The sequence below is a fragment of the Hyla sarda genome, chromosome 4 (assembly GCF_029499605.1).
Source record: "Hyla sarda isolate aHylSar1 chromosome 4, aHylSar1.hap1, whole genome shotgun sequence".
Classification (NCBI taxonomy): Eukaryota; Metazoa; Chordata; class Amphibia; order Anura; family Hylidae; genus Hyla; species Hyla sarda.
Window position 1 is genome coordinate 272,007,733 of NC_079192.1, and position 16,862 is coordinate 272,024,594.

At 42.3% G+C, this 16,862-nt stretch overlaps 1 protein-coding gene across 11 annotated transcripts in view; it reads left to right on the plus strand.

Annotated features, from left to right (window-relative positions):
• The window catches only part of GRIP1 (glutamate receptor interacting protein 1), a 598,139-nt gene that overhangs the window by 354,527 nt on the left and 226,750 nt on the right, over positions 1 to 16,862 (plus strand). Inside the window, exon 1 of one of the 11 annotated variants that reach the window (XM_056574214.1) lies at positions 832 to 837. The exons of the other annotated variants lie outside the window; for them this stretch is intronic. The gene's annotated coding sequence lies outside the window, so the exon portion shown is untranslated. Of the gene's footprint in view, positions 1 to 831; positions 838 to 16,862 lie in introns of those variants that run through there. 11 annotated transcript variants of the gene reach the window in all.

The following is a 16,862-nucleotide window of genomic DNA, read 5'->3' on the forward strand; positions in this document are numbered from 1 at the left end:
TTATAGCTCCCAGCAGATCTTTCTTACTTTTATATATAAGGATTTACTTTATCTATATTAGTTATCTACTTATTTTTCTTTAATCCTCACTTTTTCCTATTTTTGGATGACATTTTGGTGCCAATTCAGAACCAATTACCAGGTTTCCATAGAGTTCTGGTCTCAACATACAATGGTCGTCCTGGAACCAATTAATATTGTAACTTGAGGGACCACTGTATAACTTTAACTATAGGTTGGCAGCATTACAGTTAGAGATAACGGGCACCATTAAAGGGGTATTCCAGGAAAAAAAACTTTTTTATATATATCAACTGGCTCCAGAAAGTTAAACAGATTTGTAAATTACTTCTATTAAAAAATCTTAATCCTTTCAGTACTTATGAGCTTCTGAAGTTAAGGTTGTTCTTTTCTGTCTAAATCCTCTCTGATGAGACCTGTCTCGGGAAACGTCCAATTTAGAAGAGGTTTGCTATGGGGATTTGCTTCTAAACGGGACGTTTCCCAAAACAGGTGTCATGAGAGAGGATTTAGACAGAAAAGAACAACCTTAACTTTAGAAGCTCATAAGTACTGAAAGGAGTACGATTTTTTTTTATAGAAGTAATTTACAAATCTGTTTAACTTTCTGGAGCCAGTTGATATATATAAAAAAAAGTTTTTTCCTGGAATACCCCTTTAACATTTGCATCTTGCCTTATTTATTCAGCATTTCTGCTCAGCAATTCCTCTGTGACTTGAGGTTAGTAGGAGTTCCTGCTGAAGTGTTTCACTTGTACAGCTGACAACAGCCTTTATGGTGTCTCCAATTTCAGGAACAAGATGCTCACGTTGGCTGTAAGATGTGTTGCCATCTTTATAGGACTGCGTTGCTTTGTCAGGCCTGGAAATATAAAGGAAAGGTCAGCAGTATGGTGGGTGGAGGCTTTAAATACTGTCCATGAGTGTTCTACTCTGATAACCTTGTATGATACTACAATATTAGCCATATACATGCTATAGTATGCTTAATAAACGAAGTGCTATGGGGGAAAATGTTCTGTTCTAACTCTTTGAATGAGCCAAACACTTTTACATATCTGTGTATAAGGTACAATAGTTAAAAAATATATACCCGTATTTTTCGTCATATAAGACGCTCCGGCATATAAGACGCACCTAATTTTATAGGATAAAAATCTAGAAAATAAAGATTCTGAACCAAATACAATGTAAAGTATAGGACAGTGATCTTCAACCTGCGGACCTTCAGATGTTGCAAAACTACAACTCCCAGCATGCCGGGACAGCCGTTGGCTGTCCGGGCATGCTGGGAGTTGTAGTTTTGCAACATCTGGAGGTCCGCAGGTTGAAGACCACTGGTTCAGGAGGTAATACTCGCGTGTCCCTGCCGCTCCGGACCAGTCACCGCTGCCCTGAATGTCGCCCTCCATCGCTGTCGCCGCGTCCCCGGGGTGTCCCTGTCGCTCCGGAACGTCTCTGCTGTCCGGCATCCTCGCTCTCCGTCGCCGCCATGACGTCGCTACGCACGCCGCTCCTATTGGATGACGGGGCGGCGTGCGCAACAACGTGATGATGACTAAGGAGAGCGCCGGCCATGCAGGGAATCCCGACACGGAACAGACACCGAGGAGGCAGGTAAGGTCCCTCCCGATGTCCTGTAAGCTGTTCGGGACGCTGCGATTTTAATGCAGCGGTCCCGAACAGCCCGACTGCACAGCCGGGTTAGTGTTATTTTCAGACGTGATCGTCAGCTTTGATCGCCGCATCTGAAGGGTTAATACAGGGCATCACCGCAATCGGTGATGACCTGTATTAGCCGCGGGTCCCGGCCGTTGATGGCCGCAGGGACCGCCGCGATAGGTGTGTATTCTCCTTTTAAGACGCACCAACTTCCCCCCCAGTTTTGGGGAAGAAAAAGTGCGTCTCATACGGCAAAAAATACAGTATATGTACAATGGGGGAGTTTTATCAAAACCTGTGCAGAGGAAAACCTGTCCAGTTGCCCATAGCAGATATCAGATCACTTCTTTCATTTTTCACAGGCCTTCTTAAAAATGAAAGAAGCAAGCTGATTGGTTGCCATGGGCAACTGGGCAAGTTTTCCTCTGCACAGGTTTTGATAAATCTCCCCCAATATCTCAAATATTTTTAGTGTTGGCAATATTATGGGTATTCTTTTTGGCGCGCCTATTACCTATACATGTCAGTTTGTGTGTGTGTATATAATGTGTGTGTGTGTGTGTGTGTGTGTGTGTGTATATATATATATATATATAATGTGTGTGTGTGTGTGTGTGTGTGTGTGTGTGTATATATAATGTGTGTGTGTGTGTGTATATATAATGTGTGTGTGTGTGTGTATATATAATGTGTGTGTGTGTGTGTGTGTGTGTGTATATATAATGTGTGTGTGTGTGTGTGTGTGTATATATAATGTATGTGTGTGTGTATATAATGTGTGTATATAATGTGTGTGTGTGTGTGTGTGTGTGTGTGTATATATAATGTGTGTGTGTGTGTGTGTGTGTGTGTGTATATAATGTGTGTGTGTGTGTGTATATAATGTGTGTGTAGTAGTAGTATTTTATTTTTTTAACATAAAATGTAGTTGCTTGGGAGATTTGGAAAGTATTTGGAATATCTGGCGTATTGTCAAACTGTTGGAATAAACGGCTGTGTGTCGGCTGATAACGTTTAAAAAGGTCAATCGTTTTAGTTGTATCTCTTTTTCAGCAGATGGCAGTATTACAAGTCTTTCCGCACTTATTAGCACAATAAAGAAGTAAATACACAGATATGCACGTGCTGCAGCTGCAGATTCATTCAATCTACTGTGACTATGGGCAAATAAATGATTTGTGACTTTACCACTACTATCCTGTCTGGCATGCCTGACTCCTATATTTATAACTCGCAGGAACACAAATGCAATTGTAAGTGATGTACGCAACATTACAATGAAATAACTATTCAGATTCCAGAAACATTCAATTTGTATTATCTATTAACAAAGCTCTAGATCTCTAGCAGAGTTTCTCCAGTTTCCTAAAGAAACCATATATTCTGTGTGAAGTTTTAGCTACATGTTTGATGTTCCTGACTGTACATAGGTGTTTCTAATTAAGCCAAGTAAGGGCTCGTTCACATTGCGATCGGGCTCATTTATACGTAACTCCGTCAGCAAGTCCGTCGGATTGACGGGAGCTTATTGGAGAAAAATATTGCTTGCGTTATTCAAGTTAATGTGATCTGTCGGAACCCCAATGAAGTTCTTTGTGCTTAGACCCATTTTTGGGGCCATTTGGCACAAAGAAAGAAACGAGCTCTTAATGGGACAGAGAACAACAGCAATGGGAACTTAGCTTTAGAGAATAAATGCTAACCTGACTTAATGATGTTCCCTAGCCAACTATCTAGTGGAGATATTTCATAGTATGGGCCATAGTATTGCACCACTGCAACCAGTGAGTTCATGACATTTTTTTCTCTCCTAGATCTTTCACAATTGACTGTAAGTAGGTATAATTGCAGTGTTGAAGCTTTTAGGCACCACAGCAAGACCATGTAAAGTTACAGAGCGGAAATACACAGGGCTGGCACTTGCCTAAGGCTGCCAAAGCATTTACCTTAGGGCACTGATGCCACAAATAAAAAAAATCTGAATCCCCTGCCTTTTACTGGCAGGAGATTCAGTTTCAAAAGTGTGAATCTGCAGTTGCGGGCAATGTATGCTGGCTGCTGCCGGCCGGCTGCACATCACACGGGACGTCGCTGCTGTCCTGCTCTGTGAGTTATCAAGCTTGCCCTGTGACTGGACGAGCAAAAGGGCAGCGAGACACATCCTGTGCATGACTTCCATCACAGAACTAGAGTACAGTAGAGCAAAGCGGCGGAGTCAGTCAAGCTGCACAGAACGGCCAGAACTAGGGGCACTGTGTTGGTGTGGTTACCGTACATCGTTTATAGGGAGTTGCACAAGTTGGCCAATGTATATATGGGGCACTATATACGCCTGGAGCTTCCTGGCATGGTTTTCCATGGCTGAGCAGCTGGTTCTAAAGCACCCCACCAGTGGACTCTAGCGTATTGATATCCCTCTTCTCTATCTAGCAGTCTGGTGAGGGAGTCAGAATTAAGCAAATCCAAATGTTACCTGCCTGACTGCATTGTCCCAACACTAAAGTTTGGTGAAGAATCGATATTGCGATGAGATTGTTTCACGAGGGTAGGCTTAGACCAGGTTCTTCCAATGAAGAAAATTCTTAATGCTCCAGCATACCATGACTTTGTAGACAGATGTTTGCTACCAACTTTGTGGGAAATGTTTGGTTTTGGCCTTTCTCTGTCCCAGCATGACTGTGCCCCAGTGCAAAAAGCAAGGACTAAAGTCTAAAGATATGGTTAGATAAGTTTGGTATGGAATAACTTGACTGGACTGCACAGAACCTTAACCTTAAAGGGGTATTCCAGGATTTTTTTTATATAACTATGCTACAGGGGCTGTAAAGTTAGTGTAGTTCATAATATAGTGTCTGTACCTGTGTGTGATGGTTTTCTCACAATTCTTATGTGATTTTCACCCCAATATTTATTTTTAACAGCATACAAAATGACTGTTGTCTCGGATCTTTCCCAGCTTGCAATGCGGCTGAGACCTGACTCACTAGTCAACTGATGACAGGGAGTCTGTCTGCTTCAATGGGTGGAGGGATCAATCTGCAACAAAAGCAACAGCTGTAAGCACCCTGATTGAAAACCACACTGATTTGAATGGATGCAGCTCATTTATGTTTCAATGGGTGGGGGGGCTGATGTGTGGGAGGGAGGAGGATGGAATTGTGGGATTTGTAGTCAAAAAAAGAAAGGAAATACAAGTTCACAAACAGCTAGCCACAGTGTTATGGTAATCTCACAACATAGCCATTTAGCCCCAAGACAAGCGCAGATCCTTCCTAAGCATGTCCATTACTGTCTGCCAGGTACGTGCTAAAATCACCTTATGCTGGATAACCCCTTTAACTCTGCACAGAACCCTGATGACCTTAACTCCATCCAACACATTAGGGATGAACTAGAATGGATATTGTGATCCAGGCCCTTTCATCCAACATTAGAGTCTAACCACACGCATGCTGTTTTAGATGAATGTGCAAAAGTTCCCGCAGACACCTTCAAAATTTTATAGAAAGTCTTCCCAGAAGAGCGGAAGCTGTTATAACTGCAAAGGGGGACCAACCTAATATTAAAGAAAATTAACAGCTATTTTACCCGCAATAACTGTTATATGAATAGCTGTTATTAGCGGGGGTCACTTACATTTATAGGTGCTGTATATCTGGAGTTCGGGCCGTTTCTAAATCAGTTGACATTGCGCAGGGAGCTGAGCTCCCCTGCCTTATCAATATTCAGTCCTCAGCCCGTCCTCTTCCATCAGAGTCTTCAGGGGGTGAATAAGGGCTCTGCTGCTCGCTGCACCTGGCTCTGACATCACGGAAGGAGGCTGGAGGGGGAGCTCGGCTAACTGGCTCCCCACCTCCATTGCGCAGAGCTGCACAATGCCTGCTGATTTAGAAAGGGCCCGAACTCCAATAATATGGCACCTATAAATGTAAGTGACCCACTTATTACAGCTACTCACCCACACTATAACCCAGTATATTGGTTGTATTGCGGGTGAAATTGCTGTCAGTTTCTCTTTAATTCCTATGGATTTAGAATTGAGTGTCCTAAGAGCCCCTGTAGGTGTAAATTGTACGTGCCCGTTACTTTTGTCCATATAGTGTATTTAAATTTTCTTATTTTAACATTCTGTCTGTCACAGCAAATTTGAACATTGTTGAACCTTTTTGGAGATCTATACTTGTTTTGTATTTTTTGTATTTTTTTAAGTATGGGGAAGTTTACTGCACAAACGCAAGGTATCGCTACTTTTTTTTAAAAAATCAGAAATGGGACTGGAGGAAGATTTAGGAGCCTTTATTCAGCAGAAAAATGAATGCATAGCATTGTGGGTGAAATGACAAGATGTGCCACTAGATGGTGCCCATGTTTCTAATTTTATGTTGATGAGCATTCTGGTACTGAGTGAAGAGGAAGAAGCAGTACTGGAGACTGGATCTCTAGATGGATATAGATACATTAAAGAGAGAGTTTAGAGAAGAGCTAATAAACTAGTACATGGGCTACAGGATAAAACTTACCAGGAAAGGTTAACCCCTTTTTTTAGTTTTTTCCTCCTTACCTTTTAAGATATATAACCCTTTCAATTTTCCACCTGAAAATCCATATTATGGCTTATTTTTCGCGTCACCAATTCTGCTTTGCAGTGACATTAGTCATTTTACCCAAAAATCCATGGAAAAACAGAAAAAAATATAATTGTGCAAAAAAATGCCATTTGTAACTTTTGGGGGCTTCCATTTCTACACAGTGCATTTTTTTTGAAAAAATTACACCTTATCTTTATCCCCTTAAGGACTCCGGGTTTTTCCGTTTTTGCACTTTCGTTTTTTCCTCCTTACCTTTTAAAAATCATAACCCTTTCAATTTTCCACCTAAAAATCCATATTCTGGCTTATTTTTTGCGTCGCCAATTCTACTTTGCAGTGACATTAGTCATTTTACCCAAAAATGCATGGCGAAACGGGAAAAAAAAATCATTGTGCGACAAAATCGAAAAAAAAACCCGCCATTTTGTAACTTTTGGGGGCTTCCGTTTCTACGCAGTGCATATTTCGGTAAAAATTACACCTTATCATTATTCTGTAGGTCCATACGGTTAAAATGATACCCTACTTATATAGGTTTGATTTTGTCGCACTTCTGGAAAAAATCATAACTACATGCAGGAAAATTTATACGTTTAAAAATGTCATCTTCTGACCCCTATAACTTTTTTATTTTTCCACGTACAAGGTGGTATGAGGACTCATTTTTTGCGCTTTGATCTGAAGTTTTTATCGGTATGATTATTGTTTTGATCGGACTTTTTGATCACTTTTTATTCATTTTTTTAATGGTATAAAAAGTGACCAAAATACGCTTTTTTGGACTTTGGAATTTTTTTGCGCGTACGCCATTGACCGTGCGGTTTAATTAATGATATATTTTTATAGTTCGGACATTTACGCACACGGCGATACCACATATGTTTGTTTATTAATTTTTTTACACTGTTTTATTTTTTTTATGGGAAAAGGGGGTTTGATCCAAACTTTTATTAGGGAAGGGGTTAAATGACCTTTATTAACACTTTTTTTTTTACATTTTTTTTGCAGTGTTATAGGTCCCATAGGGACCTATAACACTGCACACACTGATCTTTTACACAGATCACAGGCGTGTATTAACACGCCTGTGATCAGCATTATCGGCGCTTGACTGCTCCTGCCTGGATCTCAGGCACGGAGCAGTCATTCGTCGATCGGACACCGAGGAGGCAGGTAAGGGCCCTCCCGGTGTCCGGTCAGCTGTTCGGGACGCCGCGATTTCATCGCGGTGGTCCCGAACAGCCCGACTGAGCAGCCGGGTCACTTTCAGTTTCACTTTAGAAGCAGCGGTCAGCTTTGACCGCCGCTTCTAAAGGGTTAATACCGCACATCGCCGCGATCGGCGATGTGTGGTATTAGCCGCGGGTCCCGGCCGTTGATGAGCACCGGGACCGACGCGATATGATGCAGGATCGCGGCGCGATCCCGCTTCATATCGCGGGAGCCGGCGCATGATGTAAATATACGTCCTGCGTCATTAAGGGGTTATTCTGTAGGTCCATACGGTTAAAATGATACCCTACTTATATTGGTTTGATTTTGTCGTACTTCTGGAAAAAATCATAACTACATGCAGGAAAATTTATACGTTTAAAAATGTCCTCTTCTGACCCCTATAACTTTTTTTTTTTTCCGCATATGAGGATGTATTAGGGATACATTTTTGCGCTGTGATCTGAAGTTTTTATCGGTACCATTTTTGTTTTGATCGGACTATTTGATCGCTTTTTATTCATATTTTTATGGTATAAAAAGTTGCCAAAAATATGCGATTTTAAACTTTGGACTGTTTTTTACGTGTACGCCATTGATCGTGCGGTTTAATTGATATATTTTTATAGTTAGGACATTTATGCACGCGGCGATACCACATATGTTTATATTTATTTTTATTTACATAGTATTTTTTTTATGGGAAAAGGGGGGTGATTCTGACTTTATTAGGGAAGGGGTTAAATCACATTTATTAACACTTTATTTTCACTTTTATGTTTTTTTGCAATGTTATAGCCCCCATAGGGGGCTATAACATTGCACACACTGATTTCCTACACTGATCACTGCCATGCATTAACATGGCATTGATCAGTGTTATTGCCACTTGACTGTTCCTGCCTGGATCTCAGGCACAGAGCAGTCATTCGGCGATCGGACACGCAGGAGGAAAGTAGGGATCCTCCGCGTGTCCTGCAAGCTGTTCGGGACGCTGCGATTTCACTGCGGCCGTCCCGAACAGCCATACTGAGATGCCAGATGGTTTCGGTTTCACTTTAGACGCAGCAGTCAACTTTGATTGCCGCATCTGAAGGGTTAATACCAGGCATCACCGCGATCGGTGATGTCCGGTATTAGCCCCGGGTCCCGGCCACCGACCCGATATGACGCAGGGTCACCACGTTATATCGCGGGAGATGGCACAGGATGTAAATATACATCCTGCGTCATTAAGGGATTAAAGGACCTTAACATGTATAGCTTGGAAGAAAGACTAGACAGAGGTGATATGATAGAAACTTTTAAATACAGTGACCCCTCGACCTACGATGGCCCCGACATACGATAATTTCAACATGCGATGGACTCTCAAAGACCATCGCATGTTGAAGGCAGCATCAACATATGATGCTTTTGTATGTCGGGGCTATCGCATAAACAGCTATCCGGCAGCGCTGACTGCTTCAGCTGCCAACGGATAGCCGTTTACGGTGCCCTGTGTGCTCCGCTGACGATCACTTACCTGTCCTCAGGGCTCCTGACCGTCCTCTTTGGGATCCCTGCATCGTCGGCGCTCTCCGCGCACGCTGTCCCGTCATCCAATAGGAGTGGCGTGCGTAGCGAAGTGATGGCGGTGACGGAAAGCGAGGATGCTGGGGAAGCAGAGGCCTTACAGGAGCGTCGTGGACACCCCGGGGATGCGGCGACAGCAATGGGCGGCGACATCCCGGGCAGCGGTGACGAGCGGTGACGGTCCGGAGCGGCGGGGAAAGGTGAGTACAACTTTCTCTAACAGTGGTCTACAACCTGCGGACCTCCAGATGTGGCAAAACTACAACTCCCAGCATGCCCGGACAGCCAACGGTGTTGTAGTTTTGCAACATCTGTAGGTCTGCAGGTTGTAGACCACTGTCCTATACTTTACATTGCACGGATCCCTCAACATGCAATGGTTTCAACAAACGATGGTCCGTTTGGAACCGATTACCATCGTATGTTGAGGGACCACTGTACATAAACGGAATCAACACGGTAAAGGAGGAGAGCATATTTAAAAGAAGAAAAACTACCACAAGAGGATATCATTTTAAATTAGAAGGGCAAAGTTTTATGCAGTAATATCAGGAAGTATTACTTTACTGAGAGAGTAGTGGATGCATGGAATAGCCTTCCTGCAGAAGTGGTCACTGCAAATACAGTGAAGGAGTTTAAACATGCATGGGATAAGCATAAGGCTATCCTTCATATAAGATAGGGCCTGGGACTATTCATAGTATTCAGATTATTGGGCAGACGGGCAGAATGGTTCTTGTCTACCGACACATTCTATGTTTCTATGTTGAAGCAGTACTCTGGTGAAAAACTATTTTCTTTCATATCAACTGGCTCCAGAAAGTTAAACAGATTAGTAAATTACTGAAATGCGTCTATCTGTTCAGTTCATTGCATCCCCTGTGATGATTTACGAAGGGACCTTCCCTACAGAGCTAAGTGCATACAAGAACATTATCACTATTGCATTGGCCAATTCAAAACAAGCGTTTTTTTTTTTTGTTTTCTTTTCTTCCCCTCTGAGTGCGCTCAGCAACACCTTGAGACACCGCCAGCACACACAAGGATTTTGTGCACAAGCACCGGTAGTGCACACGCGGGCTTCACTCACATGCCCGGATCCCAGGATATCGCTCCTGCTCTGAAGCGCTCGCTGTGCGGGACTGTTTGCCTAACCAGCAACTGCCCCGCATGGCTGAAGCTGCCAAGAGCAGTGCGGACTCGAGGGCGGACGGATGAGCGGGACATAGTCCCATGATCTTTCTATTCACAGGATCACAAGCTGCATAGCAGCTATCATCATCAATTGATGCCCAATAGATGGCAATAGAGGCATCGAATAAACTGCCACCACTGTGATTGCACTTTATTAATTGATCTCAAAGAGACACCCATCTTTCCACAGGATTGTGTTTTTCTTACAGGACTGAGATTGCTGCACTGCCTCTTTCTTTCCACAGGAATATCTGTGATAATACGGACACTTTATCTGTAGGACATTACTTCATCCACATTTAGGGGGATTGCATTTATTTATTTGTTTTATTGCTTATATTCCTTGTCTTATTCCATTTTTGTACTGATTTTAGGTGGGAATCGCAAGGGCCCTGCAATATCCTTGTGTATTTTATTAGTAATAAATTCACATATTTATTTGTTGTATTCGATTAATAGTCAGATATCTCTCTTTTCGTACCCCTCTGATTTCTGTCCACCTCTCTGTTATTCTTTCCCCTTCCTCCATTTTTCCTCTTTCCCTCTTGTTCCATATACTCAGCACTCTCACCACTTCTTTCTGAATTATACCGTCATTGTAAGGTATCCCTAGAACTTGTATTATACTATTACCTATACGCCCAGCATTATTAGCATTGATATCACTACTATTACCATTATACACACTGTGTTCCAGTTTTTCCCTATAGAGAACATTGAGGACTGTCCTTTTTTTTTTATTATTATAATTTTGTATATATCACAGCACCTTGGGTATTGAGTGCTAACAATTAAAGGGGTATTCCAGGCAAAACCTTTTTTTATATATATCAACTGGCTCCAGAAAGTTAAACAGATTTGTAAATTACTTCTATTAAAAAATCTTAATCCTTCCAATAGTTATTAGCTTCTGAAGTTTTCTGTCTAACTGCTCAGTGATGATGTCACGTCCCGGGAGCTGTGCATGATGGGAGAATATCCCCATAGGAACTGCACAGCTCCCGGGACGTGAGTCATCAGAGAGCAGTTAGACAGAAAACAACAACTCAACTTCAGAAGCTAATAACTATTGGAAGGATTAAGATTTGTTAATAGAAGTAATTTACAAATCCGTTTAACTTTCCGGAGCCAGTTGATATATAAAAAAAAAGTTTTGGCCTGGAATACCCCTTTAACCCCTGTTCCCTACCCTCCAATCTATCTGTTGAGCTGCACATATCCACATATATGGACACTTTTTTCATAAATGATTTTAGTTAGTAAAACCAACTTTTTTTTTCATTAATTTGCTTAATACTTTTTTTTTGTTTTGCTAAAGACTTGGTTACAGAAAGTTAAACATACATGTAACATACAAACAGTTGCCTATTCAGGTGCCTTTTGATAATTCTCTGTTAATTCTCTGCATATTAAGTAAAATTTTGAATAATATAATGTTGTCCAAAATCATTGTGAAACTTCCTGGGCATATGCCACATTCTGCCATAGCAGCAATAGTGAACTTCCATTGTCAGTACTTAGACTGCAGAAGTACTTGTGTCACACACCTATCTGGTGTTGGTCCTAAAGTATGTGGGGGAGATTTATCAAAACCTGTATAGAGGAAAAGCAACCACATTGCTCCTTTATTTTTAAAAAGGCCTCTGAAAAATGAAAGAAGCAATCTGATTGGTTGCCATGCGAAATGGTAACTCTCTTGCTCTGCGCAGCTTTTGATAAATCCCCCCACATACATTCATGGCCGTAAATGTTGGCACCCCTGAAATTTTTCAAGAAAATGAAGTATTTCTCACAGAAAAGGATTGCAGTAACACGTTTTGCTATACACATGTTTATTCCCTTGTGTGTATTGGAACTAAACCAAAAAAGGAGGAAAAAAGCTAATTGGATATAATGTCACACCAAACTCCAAAAATGGGCTGGACATAATTATTGGCACCCTTAAATTAATATTTGGTTGCACAAATAACTGAAATCAGTCGCTTCCTATAACCATCAATAAGCTTCTTACACCTCTCAGCCACAGGTGTTCAATGGGATTTAGATCTGGACTCATTACTGACCACTTCAGAACTTTCCAGCACTTTGTTGCCATCCATTTCTGAGTGCTTTTTGATGTATGTTTGGGGTCATTGTCCTGCTGGAAAACCCAAGATCCTGGACGCAAACCCAGCTTTCTGACACTGGGCTGTACAGTGCGACCCAAAAGCCATTGGTAATCCTCAGATTTCATGATGCCTTGAACACATTCAAGGCACCCAGTGCCACAGGGAGCAAAACAACCCCAAAACATAATTGAACCTCCACATTGAACCTCCACATCCCTCCACATGAACCTCCATATTTCACTGTAGGTACTGTGTTCTTTTCTTTGTAGGTCTCATTCTGTTTTTGGTAAACAGTAGAATGATGTGCTTTACCAAAAAGCTCTATCTTGGTCTCATCTGTCCACAAGATGTTTTTACCAAAAGGATTTTGGCTTACTCAAGTTAATTTTGGCAAAATGTAGTCTTGCTATTTTATGTCTCTGTGTCAGCAGTGGGGTCCTACTAGGTCTCCTGCCATAGCGTTTCATATAATTTAAATGTTGATGGAAAATTCACACTGAAAATGATGCTCCTTGAGCTTGTAGGACAGCTTGAATATCTTTGGAATTTGTTTGAGGCTGCTTATCCACCATCTGGCTATCCTTTCATCAATTTTTCTCTTCAATCTATGCCCAGGGAGATTATCTACAGTGCCATGGGTTAAAAACTTCTTGATAATGTTGCGCACTGTGGACAAAGGCAAATCTAGATCTCTGGAGAAGGACTTGTAACCTTGAGGTTGTTGATATTTTTCCACAATTTTGGTTCTCAAGTCCTCAGACTGTTCTCTTCTCCTCTTTCTGTTGCCCATGCTTAGTGTGGCACACACAGACACACAATGCAATTCAACTTCTCTCCATTTTTATCTGCTTTCAGGTGTGATTTTTATATTGCCCACACCTGTTACTTGCCCCAGGTGAGTTTAAAGGAGCATCACATGCTTGAAACAATTATTTATCCACAATTTTAAAAGGGTGGCAATAATTTTGTCCAGCCCATTTTTGTAGTTTAGTGTCACATTATGTCCAATTTGCTTTTTTTCCTCCTTTTTTTTTTTTGTTTAGTTCCAATACACACAAAGGGAATAAACATGTGTATAGCAAAACATGTGTTACTGCAATCCTTTTCTGTGGGAAATACTTCATTTTCTTCAGGGGTGCCAACATTTACGGCCATGACTGTATGTCTACAAAGTAAGCAGCGAGTACAACTGCCATTATTGCTATTTTGCAAAAGTGTAGTTAACACTTATGTTACTCCTCTTACAAGCTTTGCAGAGGACTATATTTTGAATTTGTGAGCATATTTGATTTATTAAAACAATGAGTGTGCGGTGTGCTCAGCATAGTAGATACTCTCTGTTCCCCTCCAAAAAAACTAGATCACACACAGCACCTAATTCAGTCACTTAATGTGACCTTTCAGTATGTAAAGTCCATTCCACCCAATTAAGCCTGAGGAAGGGCACAAAAGCTTAAAATGTTGGATAAAGAGTTGAAGAGATTAACCAAAACCTGGGTAGAGGAAAAGTTGACCAGTTGCCCATAGCAACCAATCAGATTGGTTCTTTCATTTGTCAGAGGCCCTTTTAAAAATGAAAGAGGCAATCTGATTGGTTGCTATGGGCAACTGGTCAACTTTTCCTCTACATAGGTTTTGATAAATCTCCCCAAGTGATTTTTTTTTTTTTTGGGGTACATGGATACAGTGGGGCAAAAAAGTCAGCCACCAATTGTTTTGTTTTAAGTATTTATTTAAATTTAGAAATTAAGTGATAACCACCACCCACGGTGGTACAAAATACAACAAATACAAATAAACTCTGTAGGACCCAGAGACCAGTTCCAGCATATAACATACAGGACATTGCTCAGGACAACTTAAGAGTGTAGAAAAAATATAGTTGATGAGACAACTAGATACCAGTCCTCAAGGTATATGTGAAGGTATAGTAAAGAATAGAAAAGAATAGAACTTAAGAGTGTGTCTGAGACCCAAACAGAGAAAGCCCAACACATACTAACACACTCACATACACACAAACACACATCGTGGTAACCCAACCCCCCCAGTAAGAATCACAGTGCCTATAGGAAACTACTGGGACAATCCACCCAGGTGGTCGTCCAACACACCAAGCAGAAACCAGGGGGTCCATACCTTATTGAATTTCTTTGGACACTTACGACTCACATAAAGAGTCTGGTATAACGGGACATACATGTTGACCAGTGTCAGCCAACGAGACAGCGGGAGAGAGGAGGTATCCTTCCAGTTCATCACAACCACTTTACGGGCACAGAACAGCAGAAAGCGAATCAATAGGCGAACTATAAACCACCTCATTTATGACTCCAAGCAGGCATACCGCAGGAGTGAGTGAAAAAGGAAAATCCAGATTATCAGCCAGAAACCCCATCATCTCCCTCCAGAAGAGAGCAATGACTGGACACTCCAACACAGCATGCAAAAAAGTATCTACTTCACATGAACAGCGGAAACACAAATCAGCATGGGGTATAAATTTGTAGGGGTATAATACAATCGTAAAACGTACCTAGATTGGATCAGCATATCTCTACCACTGACTACTGTAGAATAATAAGAGCCTTCAACCTCCTTCCACTGCTCCTCAGACAGATCTGGGATATCAGCCATCCATTTAGAAAATGCTTGTGAGAACAGGCTAAGCCCAGTGTCTGCAGGAGAGCATAGGCCTCAGTCAAGGGTTTAGAAAGATCCGTGGACCCCAGTAGAAGCTCCACTTCGGAAAATACAGGGGTAAACGTCAAGGAGCCAAACTGCGCCTGGACTGCATGCCTCAGCTGAAGATACCTAAAGAAGGCATTTCCAGGAAGGCTATAACATTCCTTCATGTCTGAAAAGGACAGGAAAACTTGATCCTCTCCAAACAAGTGGATCACAAATTTGACACCATGAGAACCCCAGAACCTGGCATCATGTAACCTTTGCAGGTGAGGTAAATGTACGTTCCCCCACAAGGGTGTCTAGGAGATACAAAGGCTGTGCAAAGTTACTCAACACCACAGACCACACTTTTGCAACAGACTGAAGGGGAAAAGGAAAGGAGAATTGAGAATGATACCTGTAGAGGGTGTTAGTAAGAGCTTAATAGGAACCCATAATCTCTCCAGCCAAGGCCGTCGCGGAGTTGGACAGATCCAGATCGAGCCACCACGCTGCATATGTCCGCCACCAATTGTACAACTTCTCCCACTTATAAAGACGAGAGGCCTGTAATGTTCATCTTAGGTATACCTCAACTATGAGACATAATGAGAAAATAAATCCATAAAATAGCATTTTCTGATTTTATTAGAAAATTATGTTGAAAAATAAGTATTTGGTCACCTACAAACAAGCAAGATTTCTGGATCTAACAGACCTGTATCATTTTCTTTAAAGGGGTACTCCACCCCTAGACATCTTATCCCTTATCCAAAGCAACAGGTGTTGATGTGTTTCTTCTTTTTTTTTTTTTTTTTGGCATTTTAAGGGTTAACGCCCCTTGTGTGTGGTGCATCATGTGACTCCCTTGGTGAATTATTTTTTCTGACACCAAGGGGTTAAGTAATTAACTTGGAGTGTGTATATATACTGCTTCCTGTTCCCCTTGTCCATATGCCTGATGAAGCGCACTAGCGCGAAACGCATTGCATGTTGGGAATAAAGCTGATTGCTTCAACTGTTGCCTGGTCCCTCAGCGCCCTGCTATCCACTGATCTGGAGGTCGTTGGTTTTTTAATTGCTTTTATTGTGGAGTGGCAGCAGAGGGATCTGCTTCATGCTATCATCCAAGTTGTGCTGGCATTTGCACAACATACATTGGTAAGCGATCTATCATTATTAGCGTTCCCACATATGTTACTTATTGCACCATGGAGCACTCCTTTTTGTCTTTTTTGTGTCCCACATTAGGCTGGCAGTGTTCCCCCACATTAGGCTGGCAGTGTTCCCCCACATTAGGCTGGCAGTGTTCCCCCACATTAGGCTGGCAGTGTTCCCCACAGACATACAGCCTCCAGCCATATACAGTTTATGGCTGGAGACTGTATGCCTGTGTACTGCCCCACTTCAGTGCTCCGACCACCGCTCCTCCGGTACGGCCATAGCATTAGTTCCTGGGAGCGGAGAAGCGGTGGTCAGAGCACCGAAGATGACGTTCCGCCGGTCAATTACCAAGCTGGCCAGCGCGCGTCTTCCTCCTCGATGCTCTGGTCTTCTGCGCCTCAGTTGCTATGGGCGCACGCATGGGACGTCAGCTATAGCGTGTGCTATCTCCCGGCGGCCCCTGCATTTTTAAACTTAACGCGGGGCCGCAGAGATTTAACGGGGGGACCCTGTGTCCCGAAAACATCTTTTGGGACACAGGGATGTCCTTAATAGTGATGGGAGGTATTGCCCCGTCGCTACAGAGGGGCAAGCAACGCCTCTGCTCGGGGCCCCTGGCCAGCTCGGGGCCCCAAGCAATTGCATGGTTTGCCTGTCCTGTAGCGACGGG